At 40.1% G+C, this 13,376-nt stretch overlaps 1 protein-coding gene across 12 annotated transcripts in view; it reads right to left on the bottom strand.

Moving 5' to 3' along the window:
* TCF12 (transcription factor 12) overlaps nt 1-13,376 on the bottom strand; it is a 150,792-nt gene that overhangs the window by 112,879 nt on the left and 24,537 nt on the right. For 2 of the 12 annotated variants that reach the window (XM_081887653.1, XM_081887666.1), the window contains exon 3: nt 5,181-5,242. The exons of the other annotated variants lie outside the window; for them this stretch is intronic. The gene's annotated coding sequence lies outside the window, so the exon portion shown is untranslated. The remainder of the gene's footprint in view (nt 1-5,180; nt 5,243-13,376) is intronic. 12 annotated transcript variants of the gene reach the window in all.

Below are 13,376 nucleotides of genomic sequence, written 5' to 3'. Positions count from 1 at the left end.
TGCTCTCAAAGGCTTCATATAGATGTTATACAGCATTCGAGACAGGTCTGACCCTGCAGCAGTTAACACTCAGGGGACCAAGGCACAACCATCCAATACAACTCTGTGGTATAGATACCATGGCTGATAGCTTCAAAAGTTGCTGAAAGTTATTGTAGAAGCAATAGGTTCATACTCCCTTTACTGTCCTTCTCCCAGTAAAAGTCATTCAACAGGATGAACAAAGTTTATTCAGTCCTGTAACCAGGTATGAACCAAGTCCTGAACAGGTCCATGTTGGGACCAATTCCTGGTTGGGGTCCTAGAAAAGCAGTGGAGAAAAGCAAGAGTGAATATCCTAATGCAATATTGAAATCTGGAGGTAAAACTGACAAGGCAAATAAGAAATGGAGCGTGTGGAACAAATCGTGAAAATCACACAAAACAGCACTAATCATAATACATCTAAAGCACAGCAGTTAGTGTAAAAAAATCACATCTACAAGCTCAACGAGGTCATAGCCAAGTAGTACACTGGATACAAGTATGAGGCACATACATTTCCGTTCAAAACCTGACTGTCCCTGAAACTGCAACTGTTCCATTATCTTCAAAACCTAGGCGTTTGTTGCATGAGGGTCCCATTGGGGCCAAAACCACCTATAAGAGGAAAAGCCCACTATATTAGGTCAAATAACTATTTAAGTCCCATGCTCTGTTCTCCCAGTGACCACCATATGCCTATGGGCAAAATCTGTGTGCCATAGTATTCTTCCCACTCAGGATTCCCAACAACTTGTATTCAGAGGCGTACTGTCATTCAACACTAGATCTTAGGCGTAGGTAGGTGTAGGTAGATCTTAGGTGTAAGCAGTCATTTGTCAATTCAGTTACATTCAGCCAGGTCTCTGTAACACATATCAGGCTGGCAGCTTAATCCAATTAAACAATGCATGGTGCTGTTCTTATTTCTATCAATAGCTATTTGCAAAAAATGGAGCCTATAGATTACGAGGCACAAGCCAACCAAGAGAACACATCAGGGGAGGCTTGCTGCCTTCATGCTCTGTTTATGGCCTTGGATTGGGCTTTCGCAGAAGGAACAAGCAACAGATTACTGCTGTTCCTTCTGACAAATATACAGTTGGAAGAGAGAAAATACACCCCTTCTTTACTTCTGCGTGGAGGGTGTGTAAGAGGTTTTGCCTCCCTCCTTTCCTGTTAAGTTTTGAATAAGAGGTAGCAACAGCAGTGGTGAGGCATTGCTGGCAAATTCTGCAGAAGCCCAATGAGTATCTTAAGGGCTGTCACATGGAAGACGGAACAAGCTTGTTTTCTCCTGCTCTGGAGAGTAGGACTCAAACCAATGGCTTCAAGTTACAAGAAAGGAGATTCCGACTAAACATTTGGAAAAACTTTCTGACAGTAAGAGATGTTCGACAGTGGAACAGTCTCCGTTGGGAAGCTGTTGACTCTCCTTCCTTAGAGGTTTTGAAGCAGAGGTTGGATAACCATCTGTCATGGATGCTTTAGCTGAGATTCCTGCATTGCAGGGGGTTGGACTAGATGACCCTCAGGATCCCTTCCAACTCTACCATTCTATGATTCTATGAACTCAAGGGACAAAAGCCATGTCTTCTTTCCTTCCCATTCTCTCTTGAAGAACAGCTAAAATTTGTTCCCACAAGTTGGACTTTTAAACAAATGCCAGCCATACCTCATTGCTGCTTCCAGCACAAAATAAATGGGAAAGGGGAGAAGCAACAGCTTATTTCATAGCTGTCAACTTTTCCCTTTTCTTGCAAGGAATCCTATTCGGAATAAGGGAATTTCCCTTTTAAAAAGGGAAACATTGACAGCTATGGCTTATTTCCTCCATGGAGCAGAATGAATAAGAATTACACTGGTTTCTCTCTTTCCTCATTAGATGTTTGTGGGGGAAACAACTATAAATGAATACAATCAGGATCCAGCATTCAAATACTGCCTAGCTCGAGAGACTGGTAGGATGCAAGTATACTAACTATTCCCATGCCACTTCAACTAACAATTAACATACTACTGAATTAAATGCCAGGTGAAATTTAAGCTTTGCAACCTTTGTGAAAACTTGGCTGAGATTAAGACTTCCTTAGCATTCCAGAAGTGAGGGACAACTGTAATAAAATACATGCTCCTAGTTGCTACCATCTTAAGCTGATTCAGTGATGAAAAACTAAATTTGGCCTACTGACTCAACCAAAACTGGCAGTCCAAGCTGATATGATATAGTCTTTCCTATATTCCCAGGCAACTCATAAATCTTGGCCAGTCCAAATCCCACATTCCTCTCACTAACACAAGGAAACAAACTCAAGAGACCTGATGCTCCTACAAGCACCTTCTTTTCCCAAAGACAAAGCGAGTTCCACCCTGAACATGAGAGTATGGATCTCTATACACACACATTCCAGCCTGCAAAGCCCATCGTTTTTAGTGCTTCCCCTTTAGTGGAACTTAGTCTCCAACAGATGCCTCAGATAAGCATTTCTGGAACTATAGGTCAGGTACCATCAGTGGCTGCAGCCAACTTTCAGGTGGAACTCTACCTTACCCATCTACTCATCAACAGAAGAGCAGGGAGGCTGTTTGAATGTGTGTTTGTTTGTCTACCCATCTGAATATGTGAGGTCTGTGTTTGTTTGTTTGTTTGTTTAATATCAAGACAATTTCATAAGCATTAACTTACATCCAATTCAAACCACAATACAGTGGTACCTCGGGTTAAGAACTTAATTCGTTCTGGAGGTCCATCCTTAACCTGAAACTGTTCTTAACCTGAGGTACCACTTTAGCTAATGGGGCCTCCAGCTGCCGCGGCCTCGCGATTTCTATTCTCACCCTGAAGCAAAGTTCTTAACCTGAGGTACTATTTCTGGGTTAGCCTAGTCTGTAACCTGAAGCATCTGTAACCTGAAGCGTCTGCAACCGGAGGTACCACTGTATTCAGTCATTAAAATAAGACATAACCAATCTGCAGTGAAGATAAAATAGAAGTCTCAGTGACACTTCTCACCCAAATGTCTTTGACACTTGCAAAGGGACACAATGAAACCTCCAACAGAAGGAGTTCAACATCCAGGGAATCACCACAGAGAAGGCCCTACCAATGACAGTAACTGTCTTGCTGATTGTGCCAATAGTCACCTCTATCTGCTACCATTTTATTGCTGGCCCTAATCCTATACTGCCATTCTGTGACTGGTGGCTTCAGTAATTTTCAGCCCTCTGGTATGCCCTGGGAGTAGAAAGCTAGAGAACTCATACCTCAGAACAAGCCCCTACTGACAAACAATGCACCCAAAGCAGATCTGAGTTGGAATGAGAGGCCAATCTACACCCAGGGCTGCAGTTTTTGCAGGGTGGTAGCTCAACTCAGGTAAGTAATCTCATCCCCACCATCTGCCAACTGATGGGACAAAATGTCAGAATGTGGAGACAATACTCCGAGGAAAACCCTGTTTAAGCATAATATATTCATCATTAGCAAAGATGACAATATTTCAAAGTAATTCATTTTTCCTATATACTTTCATTGGGAATTTTAGTACTTAGGTACATCTGCCAACCTAGCAGTTCGAAAGCACATCAAAGTACAAGTAGATAAATAGGTACTGCTCCGGCGGGAAGGTAAACTGCGTTTCTGTGCGCTGCTCTGGTTCGCCAGAAGTGGCTTAGTCATGCTGGCCACATGACACGGAAACTGTACGCTGGCTCCCTCGACCAATAAAGCAAGATGAGCGCCGCAACCCCAGAGTCGGTCATGACTGGACCTAATGGTCAGGGGTCCCTTTACCTTTACTTTTTTACATCTGCTATGCTCTGCTGGTAACAAAGGATTGCAAAAAAAACCTTTAAAGAATATTTTTATTGCACCTCATGCTCTAGCAAGTCAGCTCAGAAACAGAGAAGGGGCAGGAGGAACTGGCTGTCCTACCAGGAGGAATTGGTCCAAATCACATGCCTACAATTCTCTCTACAAGTAGCAGCATTCAGTGGTTGAACAATATTTTACTATATTAGAATGCAGACACAAAGTTATTGAGAAAATGCCCGTAACAGGTTTCCTATTCCCCATCTGGCTGCAGCTTAAAGTTGTAGTAGATCCAAGCCCCTTCCTCGCTCTCTCTTCAACAGGAATTAAATTAGGTTTTCCAAGGGCTATGTAAGTCAATCAAAATGACCAATGACCCATTAAAAGTGACACAACTTCATTAAATATTAAATAAGTAGATCAGCAAGAAATGTACAGCATATATAGTCTTCTATTTTTCCCCATATTATTTAAATTACATTATAAAGAGTATATGCTACAAATTAATATTTAGAAGCACTGCATTTCACTGGGCAGGCACAGTACTTGTTTGTAAGTTCAAGCATAAATAAGTAACAGGAAACCTAAAACTCAAGAGTAATATTACCTAAGTGACGTTTTATAAGTTTCTAAATCTGCAGAAACGCACAATCCTAGCATAAAATAATCCTTATGCTTGCATGTCATCTTAAAGTCCAACAGCAGCTAAACAAAATTAACATATATATCAGTAGGAAAACTTTCTTCCTAGCTTCCACCTCCCAAAAATCCTTTTATCAAGTGAAAAGTAGACAATTAGCACAATTGATTTGGGTGGTAAAATTTATACACTGCAATGATACAGTGCCCTGGAAGGCCAGCAATCACTATAAGAAAGTCTAAGAGTATATTCCCTCTTTGCTAGATCTAAAGTAGAAGCATGAAACAGAGTTTACTTTGGGTAGGATCCAAAGACCTGCTTAGGTTCTTGCAGGTTCTTTAACCTGCTTAGTGGAGTTTTTAAAATTTTCATTGAATAGCTCACTACCATGTACCATCACAAACTGCTTTAGAAACTCCCTTCACGATTGTGGAGAGGGGAAAATTCTGCCAGTGAAAAAATAATCTAAAGTCCTTGTTCCATGGGTTGCTGGCACTTTAAAAAAATTATTCTTGACTTTGGTTTTAGCTATATCCTGAGCAGCAGCTTCATGGACAGCACTAGCAAAAATAATTTTTTTAAAAAAAATGGGTCACAGCATCTGATCTAAAATACGACTTTCCATTCTTTTCTCCCAGGGAAGTCTGGTTAGATGCCATGCTACATCTTTCAGTTCCATTGCCTCTACATTAGGGGGGAATATCTTACTTGCTTATTCTGTTTCATGGAGTTCTTCTATATCATCCAAGACGCTTGGGTGCAGTTGTTCCCTGCAAGCAGATGGAGACAGCAACAAATAGATTTTTTTAATGGCGTCATCCCCTTATTCAAGGGGAGTTCACAGGCTCAAAATCCTACGTTTTCCAAGAAAAGTAAAAATAATAATATACCACACATTACTTTTTAAATGTTTTAACCTCAAGTGATGGTAATACTAACTGATAAAAATATAGGAATTACAATCCATATGAAGGTTAAGTATTATGCAGACAAAACAAAAAAACTCAACTACTCGTTTATTAATAAATATCTAAAAGAGGGAGAGGGAGGCGGTCATTTTAATGCACTTATCATCCCCATTTGATTACAGATATTACATTTGGTCACTCAAATGTTAGGAAATTGTACTATTTTGTGATTACACCCACCTCCATGTCTAATTAGCAGCACTTGCACTAGTCCAGTTTTCAATTGTCACCTTCTTTAAAATGATTCTCTAGCAAGCCTAATTCTGTTTCCAACTCTGTAGTACACTAGTTTGTAATAAAACCTGACCCTCCTACAGACATTTAACACAGCTATGTGATCAGAAAAACCACCTCACATGCATTTTCTGACATATAGGCGATCAACACGCACACCATTTTCAGTGTCAGTGCTAGAAATTAACCAGGCACAGTTTGTGTCTGGCACAGTCCAACTGCAACCATGTGGAGATCTCTGGGTGCCAGGTTGGTGCCAGGGGAAAACAAATGTCACTTAGAGAAAGATCTGAAATATTTTCCTTGAAGCTTGAATTTATTTTATTCTGGATTGTTTTATTTGATGTTTTAATATGTTGCAAACTGCTTTAGGATTTGTAATTTTAAACATAAAGCGGTACAGAAATGAAATGAATAACAACAACAAACCTCTTTGGGGGGGGGGAAGACTCTGGCCAATCCATTGTGGCAACCATAACCTAGGTTTAAGGTGCCATTTGGCGATTCGATGATATATCTGGGTTTTTAACACTGGTCAGTGCCGAAAGGGGACTAGGCCGGAAACAGAAGGCACTTGTGCATGAGGCAGTTGGGAACAGCAACCCCGCGTAAGCGGGGATTCCTCTGTAAACTATATACATTCTTAAGCAATGCTATTAACCACACACCCAGATATTTAGTCTTCTTTTCAATCTTTAAGGCTGATAAACTTTGTAATGTATTTTTACTCTCATCATTCATATTTTTTACCAGAAGTTTGGTTTTATCTTTATTAATTTTAAGACCTGCTGTTTCTCCATTATTATTTTTTTATCTCTTCCAGTGCTTTTGGGATTGACTCTATTGGTTCCTTTACAGATACCACCACGTCATCTGCAAAATTAATTTATATTGTCTCTGTCCCACCCTTATACCTTTAATTTATTGATTACATCTTATTCTTTGCGCCAAAACTTATAAAACTGTTATAAACAATAAAGGTGACAGCGGGCAACATTATCTAGCTCCTTTAGTTATTTTACAATTTTCTGTCAATACATTATTTATTATCAATTTTGCTGATTGATCGGTATATATTACCTTAACTCCTTTTATAAAAGTGTTCCCACAACCCATATATTCCAAAACCTTAAAGTCCCAGGAGACATTGTCAAATGCTTTCTCGGCATCTAAAAAGGCCCTCCCTTTTGTTGGTGCTAAACTTCATGCCAGCTCTCTTAACCTGGCTGTCAAATTTACTGATATCGCAATGCTCCTTGGTAGTGTTAGAAACTCAGGCCAAATGGATCTTAAACCTTGGTTGCGGTCGCCACAATGGAATGTCTATTTTTGCAATAAAGTTTTTTTTTATATATTTATCATTTCATTTCTATTCTGCTTTATATTTTAAGGAAAAATCTCAAAGCAGTTTACAACACATTAAAATATAAAATTAAACAATCCATAAAAAAACACAAATTCATGCTTCAAGGGAAATATTTCAGATCCTTCTCTAAGTGACATTTTGCTTTCCCCTATTTATTTACCGAGTTAATTTATAAAGGTGCCCCATAGCAGAAGTACTCTAGGGAGCCAGTGTGGTGTTGGGGTAAGAGATTTGAACCAGGACCTGGGAGATCAGTTCAAATCCCCACTCAGTCATGAAGCTCACTGGGTGACCTTGGGCCAATCAGAGCCTCTTAACCTACGTCACAGGGTTGTTGTAGGGATTGAGGAGGGGTGAATCATGTGCTTTTTGGAGAAAAGGTGGGATATAAATGCAATAAATAAGCTCTTCTGCTTACCAGTTTAAGCACCCTGGGGGGGGGCAGGTATATACGATGGCAAATATTTATTTAAAACACTAGTAAATGTAAAGGTAATAAAATTTCTGACATAAGTAGTGGGAGATTGTTGGGCAACTGTGAAGCTAGTTCCTTTTCTCTCTGTGTGTGTTGAGTAATTCTATAAAATATTTACATAAGCATTTATATAACCATTAAGGTTGAGATTTTCTGGTTAGACCCAACATCATTCCCAGTGCATTACATTCATGCATGGAAGCAATTTTTGGAAGGAGACATATACGTGCATCAATCAGTGTCCAAGTAATTAACTTCAAAGCCACAATGCTTTAATTGTATTAGCAATGTAATTGTAAAGTATTAGAATGCTAATAAACACTCCCACTGCAGTATCCCTCAATCATTCAGGCGACTAATACGATGCCTGAATTCAAAATAGCAAACAAACAAGTGCAGCATGCAGCAGTTCCTTTTAAGGCGAAAACAGTTGTGAGACACTGTTCATAGAATAGACAGTGGTGTCAGTCAAACAAAACATCAATTTTCCTCTTCTACCTAAGAATTCTTATATTTGTACCCAACTCATCCTTTTCCCAAAAAATGGAGAGAACATATATAAGATTCTCAAGGCACCTCCCAGTCAGGTGGAGCTATATCAGACACCTTCAGACCTCAACTTTTAGGATACAACAACTCCTGGCTCCATGCCTCCACATCATCCAAAACAAAAGCGTAGGGGACCAAAGACAGGCCTCTTCACCCTGCATGTGTGACACAGTTCCCAGAGTTCTGCCAGGTGCAGCCTTCACTTTCTTTTCAGCATTACATTACAATGTTTTTACTTGCCCAGGCCTTTCAAGTTCGTTTTGTTCTTCTATGCTGCTGTTTTAGCTTCATGCTGTGATTTGTGGGATGTTACGGTAGTTTTATGTGATTCTTTGTTAGCTCATCTGAGAGTCACAAATAAATATTTTAAATAAAATAAATACAGAAGATGAAACTCTTCTCCAGCAGTAGACAACCTGACAGCGTAAGTTCTCATAGACCAATAATAATAACAATGCCCTAGCACCAGAGACACCAAAGGAACTGTCCTCTGAATTTTTCATGTAATTATCACCTAAGACAAATATAGCCCTTCTAAATATATATAAAAGTAGGTCCTACAGACATACATTGATGGTCCATATCTCGTTGCAGCAGAAGAAATTCCCGTCATTTTACAATTATTATATTTTTGCCATTCCAAAAAATATAATTGAACCTTAAGAACTGTTGGCCCTTCATTTCTTTAAAAAAAAAAAGAATAGCAAACATAGGGTAAGAGGAAAATAAGATGCTTGGGTCATTCCATATCAAGTGATCCAAATTTTTTTACCACATGTCACCCAATTTTCTTAATATTTTGTACACTTGTTGAATTATCAAAACTAAGTTTAAATCTAAAAATTTAAATTTTCGTTTGAAGTTATGAGGGTTTGAAAATTCAAAAGAATGACAATTTTGGCCTTGCCTGACTACACACAAATGTCAAAAGCTCAGCCCAGAACTGAGATATTTCAAAACTAAAAATACCACTCTCTTCAGAACTTCATGGGCTTTAATGTGATATGTCATACGATTGACTTACTTTAAATTTTAAAGTTCAGTTACAAAATTTACAATTTTAAAAAGTGATTTTAAAAATTTAGTATGAATAAAAATGTCAAAAAATGTATTATTGATTATTTTTAGGAGCTACCTGCAAAATTTTATATTGGGATCTCAATGGGATCACATTTTTAAAAATATATTTTGTAAATACATGCCCTATTGGGTTCTAATTAGGATACCAATTCTTGGAGCAGAACATAAAAGAGTAAACAAAACTTCAAAGTATAATATCAGTTACTCCAGGCATTTCGTTAGAAAGCTAGTAAGACTTTTCTTTTACAAATGTGTGTTCCAAAGCAGCATAATAGCTTGCTGTTACATGATAGAATGGTTTTTTTTTTTTGTAGGGGAGAGCTCAACAACTCGAGTGTTGGGTGATCTCGGGTGTTGGTGGGGCATGTTCCACTGCTGCCCGTGCACCACCACCATCACCTCGCTGCCCCAGGCACTGGCGGGGGTTGCTATGCCAGTGACTTGAATATTTAATAAAATATCAAGGTTGTTCTGTTTGATATTTAAAATATTGATTTCTTGATTTGGGGTTCAAAAAAACGGGTTGTCTTATACATGGATAAATATGGGGTATGTGCGCACGCATGTATAACAAACAATTAAAAAATAAAATTAAGCACAACAGAATGAATATTGGTATCCTTCAGTGTAATATAAAGTTTTGACTACACCATGCAGTTTTCAAGAAACAGATATAAAGAAATATTTGTGAATCAGCATCTTCAGCAGCTTGAGTTATCATGGCTTAAATATGTATGAACTCAGAACAGCCAAGTTAGCATTTTAAAAGATTAAAAATGCAAGAGGGGGGGACTGTGGCAGCAAACGTCTTCAGATTTTTCATATCAAGCCAATACAACATTATATACATTTGGCTTTGTGCTTTATTATTCACCTGTAATCACCTTTTACAATCATCTCAAGGTGATATGCAATGAAACAGCAGTTACAAATTTTAGTAATATAATATAATTTTAATATACAGTAGCTCCATGTGTGATGTAACACCTCCCAGTTAAAGCTCCTCATCTAGCTTTCTTCATCAAACACATGTGAGGCTGTGAGTGTCCAGAACACAGATAGGATAGGATAAAGGTTTTCAACCTTTTTGAGTCCACAGCTCCCTTAACCAACTACATTCTTTCTGCAGAACTCCTATTGGGCTCAGGAGCCCAGTTATGTCACCCCTTGCATGCAGCCAGCAGCCCCTCACCCCTTTTTGAACACCCTCCCTTGTGGAGTGTTCCCTCAGCCTCCTCTCCTCTCGCCTCTCCTTGGGAGTCCTCCGGGAAGCTACCGCTGCCATCCCTGGTCTCTGAGCTGCCCCTCCTTGCCCCAAAGAGGGGTGCCTCCCAGAGGCACCATTTGCCTGTGGAACTTATAGCCAGGGCTGCTGCCATAAACAGCTGTGCAAGCCTTTGGGAGGCAGATGCAAGAGGGCATCAGAGGGAGGAAAGGAAAGAGGGACAGAGGCTAGTGTTGCCCGCAGCACCCCGATGAGTCATTCAAGGCACCCCAGGGTGCCACGGCACATTGGTTAAAAACCCCTGGGATAGGAATTGAATTGAATTGATCTTTATTACGGCCATTGGCCCGTCACACAACAGTTTCCCATACCACCATAATGTACTTGAACCTCCAAATTTAAAACCGCCAAAACTTACAAAAAAAAAAAAAAACAGACAAGAACCAAGCAAAACAAAAACAAAAGACCAACATCATACATTACAACAAATTTGTAGCATAAACATCGCCCTCTGCTCATAAATTGATAGAAGACATCAATGGTGATATCACCTAATTACATCCTAAAGCATAGATCATGGTTTAAAGGGATTATCCGAGCCACACAGGAGTCCGTTTCTCTTCTTTAGGGATAGGACGCTGATCAAGAATCTGGCAACCATGAGTGATCTTAGGGGGTCATCATCATTTAATAGATATCTCAATTTGGCTTCAGTCGTATCATCGGCAATTCCCTTAAGATATTGAGCAAGAAACTTGCTCCTGGCCGATAAGTGAAAAGCACAATCAAGAATTATGTGATGCAACGATTCGGGTGCCCCACAATTACAATCACATAAGAGCGATATCTGTCCATTGGAGAATCTATTTCTCAGCACGTTCGATGGGAAGGTGTTGAATCTTGCCTTTACAAAGGCATATCTATGAGCTGAGGAAGTTAAAGAATTCAAATAGTTTGGGAGCCTTAAGAGGGGTAATAAACCAAGATTTAGAGGTGAGCAGGTACCATTGCCCAAGATCATTTTCTGCTGCAAGTCCATCTCCTCTAGCTTACAGGTTACTGTTCTTTTAGCTGGAACTATATCCTGCTCTAGTAATTTGGATGGGGAGATTCCCATTGCCATTATTTTCAGCTGTAATTTTTTTACCCATGGGCTCTGGAAATCATCTCTCCACATACATTGTATCAAGTACAAGTTTGGGAGATTGTGCCATAGAGATAACCAGTGACAAAGTATGTGCTTCCACAGAGCATTTTCCAGGGATACAATATTAAGTTCCATGCGTAACGCTGTATTACTTACACAGTTGGGCAGTTTCAATATCCCTCTTAAAAACTGATTTTGAATGACCTCCAGGTGAGATAGGTTGGCAAAAGTCCCCCAAATTGAGATGGCATAAGCAATCGTCGGGATCACCTTGGCCTTGAAGACTTTCAACGCCGATGGGATATGAAGGGCCCCATCGGTGAAGAAGAATCGCAAGATCGCCAAGGAGATAGATTTGGCTCTATTTGTAACATAGGCTACATGGGCCTTCCATCTGAGGTTATGTTGTAACCAGACTCCCAAATATTGGAATCTATAGACTTGTTCGATGACTCTCCCATCAATTCTCCAATTATGGAGTTTCCGGCTCTTTGAGAAAATCAGGATCTTAGATTTTCCATAATTAATTGTAAGGGAATTTGCGTGACAGTATGATCCAAAAATTTTTAGGGCCCTCCTGAGACCTACTCTAGAAAAAGAAAGAATGACTGCGTCATCCGCATATAGTAACAAGGGGCAGCGATAAAGTGCTAGGCGGGGTGCATGAATCCTTTCTTGGGCCTCTATCAGGGGAGTCCTCCTGTCACTTATGAACAAATTGAACAGGAGTGGAGCCAATATACAACCCTGTCGGACACCTCTGTTAATGGGAATTGAATTCGTGAGATCACCCTCCGGGGTGAATCTCACTCTGGCCGCTGAGTTCTCATGGAGTTTGATTATTAGCCAGAGAAGCCTTCTGTCGATGCCCCAGCGGGTGAGTTTTTCCCAGAGGATGCTCCTGGGGATACTATCGAATGCTGCCTTCAGGTCAATGAATGCCACACAGAGTTGGCCACCTTTTGGGGTGGAATATTTCCAGGCAAGATGCTGTAAAATTAGAATATGATTAATTGTTGACTGTTTTGGGCGAAATCCGGCTTGTTCGGGCCCAATTAATTTTTTCTCTTCGGCCCATTGGATTAGTCTGTTCAACAGGGAGCGGGCATACAGTTTCCCCACTATTGAGAGCAGGCTGATGTTCCTGTAGTTCCCCGGGTCATCTGGTGAGCCCTTTTTGTGGATTGGAACGATAACAGCGTCCTTCCATACTTCCGGAACCTGGGATAGGACAAATACTCAATGCAAACAAGTTGGCTGGTGGTTCATTCACCCAGATGGAAGACGGAGTTATACTCTGAGTATGGAAAGATACTTGCCTGATTGACCACAGATTTAGACAGATGGACCAACCTGCCCCTCAGCTTCTGCAGCAGAGTGACTCTGCTTAAAACAAACATTCTCCCCTATATATACCGCAATGACATTGCTAGTGCATCTCTTTTGCAAGTTTTTGTAGGAACTCTTCTTCTCCAAGATTTTTACTTTAAAAAATGCAACTGGCGGAGGGCTTTGCATTCTCTTGACTTCAAAATGTACTTCAGGGTCTGATTGTTGCTTAGCATTCAAAAGTAGCAATGGCTGCCACCAGCTGATGCTGTTCCTGCACAACCTTATACTGTAATTCTTTTATTTGACTCTACTCTGAGGATTGAATGCTCTTGGATCCATGCATGTAAGGGGAAACGTCATTCTACCTACCATGTCAGCAACACAAAAAACACACTGCTATACAATCCTTTACAACACTTTATAGAAGTGTCAAGAAATTTTGGGGTGAAGGGGCCTCAACACGTGATCAATCAGTGGGTCAGCATGTAGAATTCTTTCCTTTCTCAAGATACCAAAAAAACCCCCAGC

The sequence above is a fragment of the Podarcis melisellensis genome (assembly GCF_964234715.1).
Source record: "Podarcis melisellensis genome assembly, chromosome: 14".
In the NCBI taxonomy this organism is placed as follows: domain Eukaryota; kingdom Metazoa; phylum Chordata; class Lepidosauria; order Squamata; family Lacertidae; genus Podarcis; species Podarcis melisellensis.
This window is presented reverse-complemented; position numbering and strand designations above follow the sequence as displayed.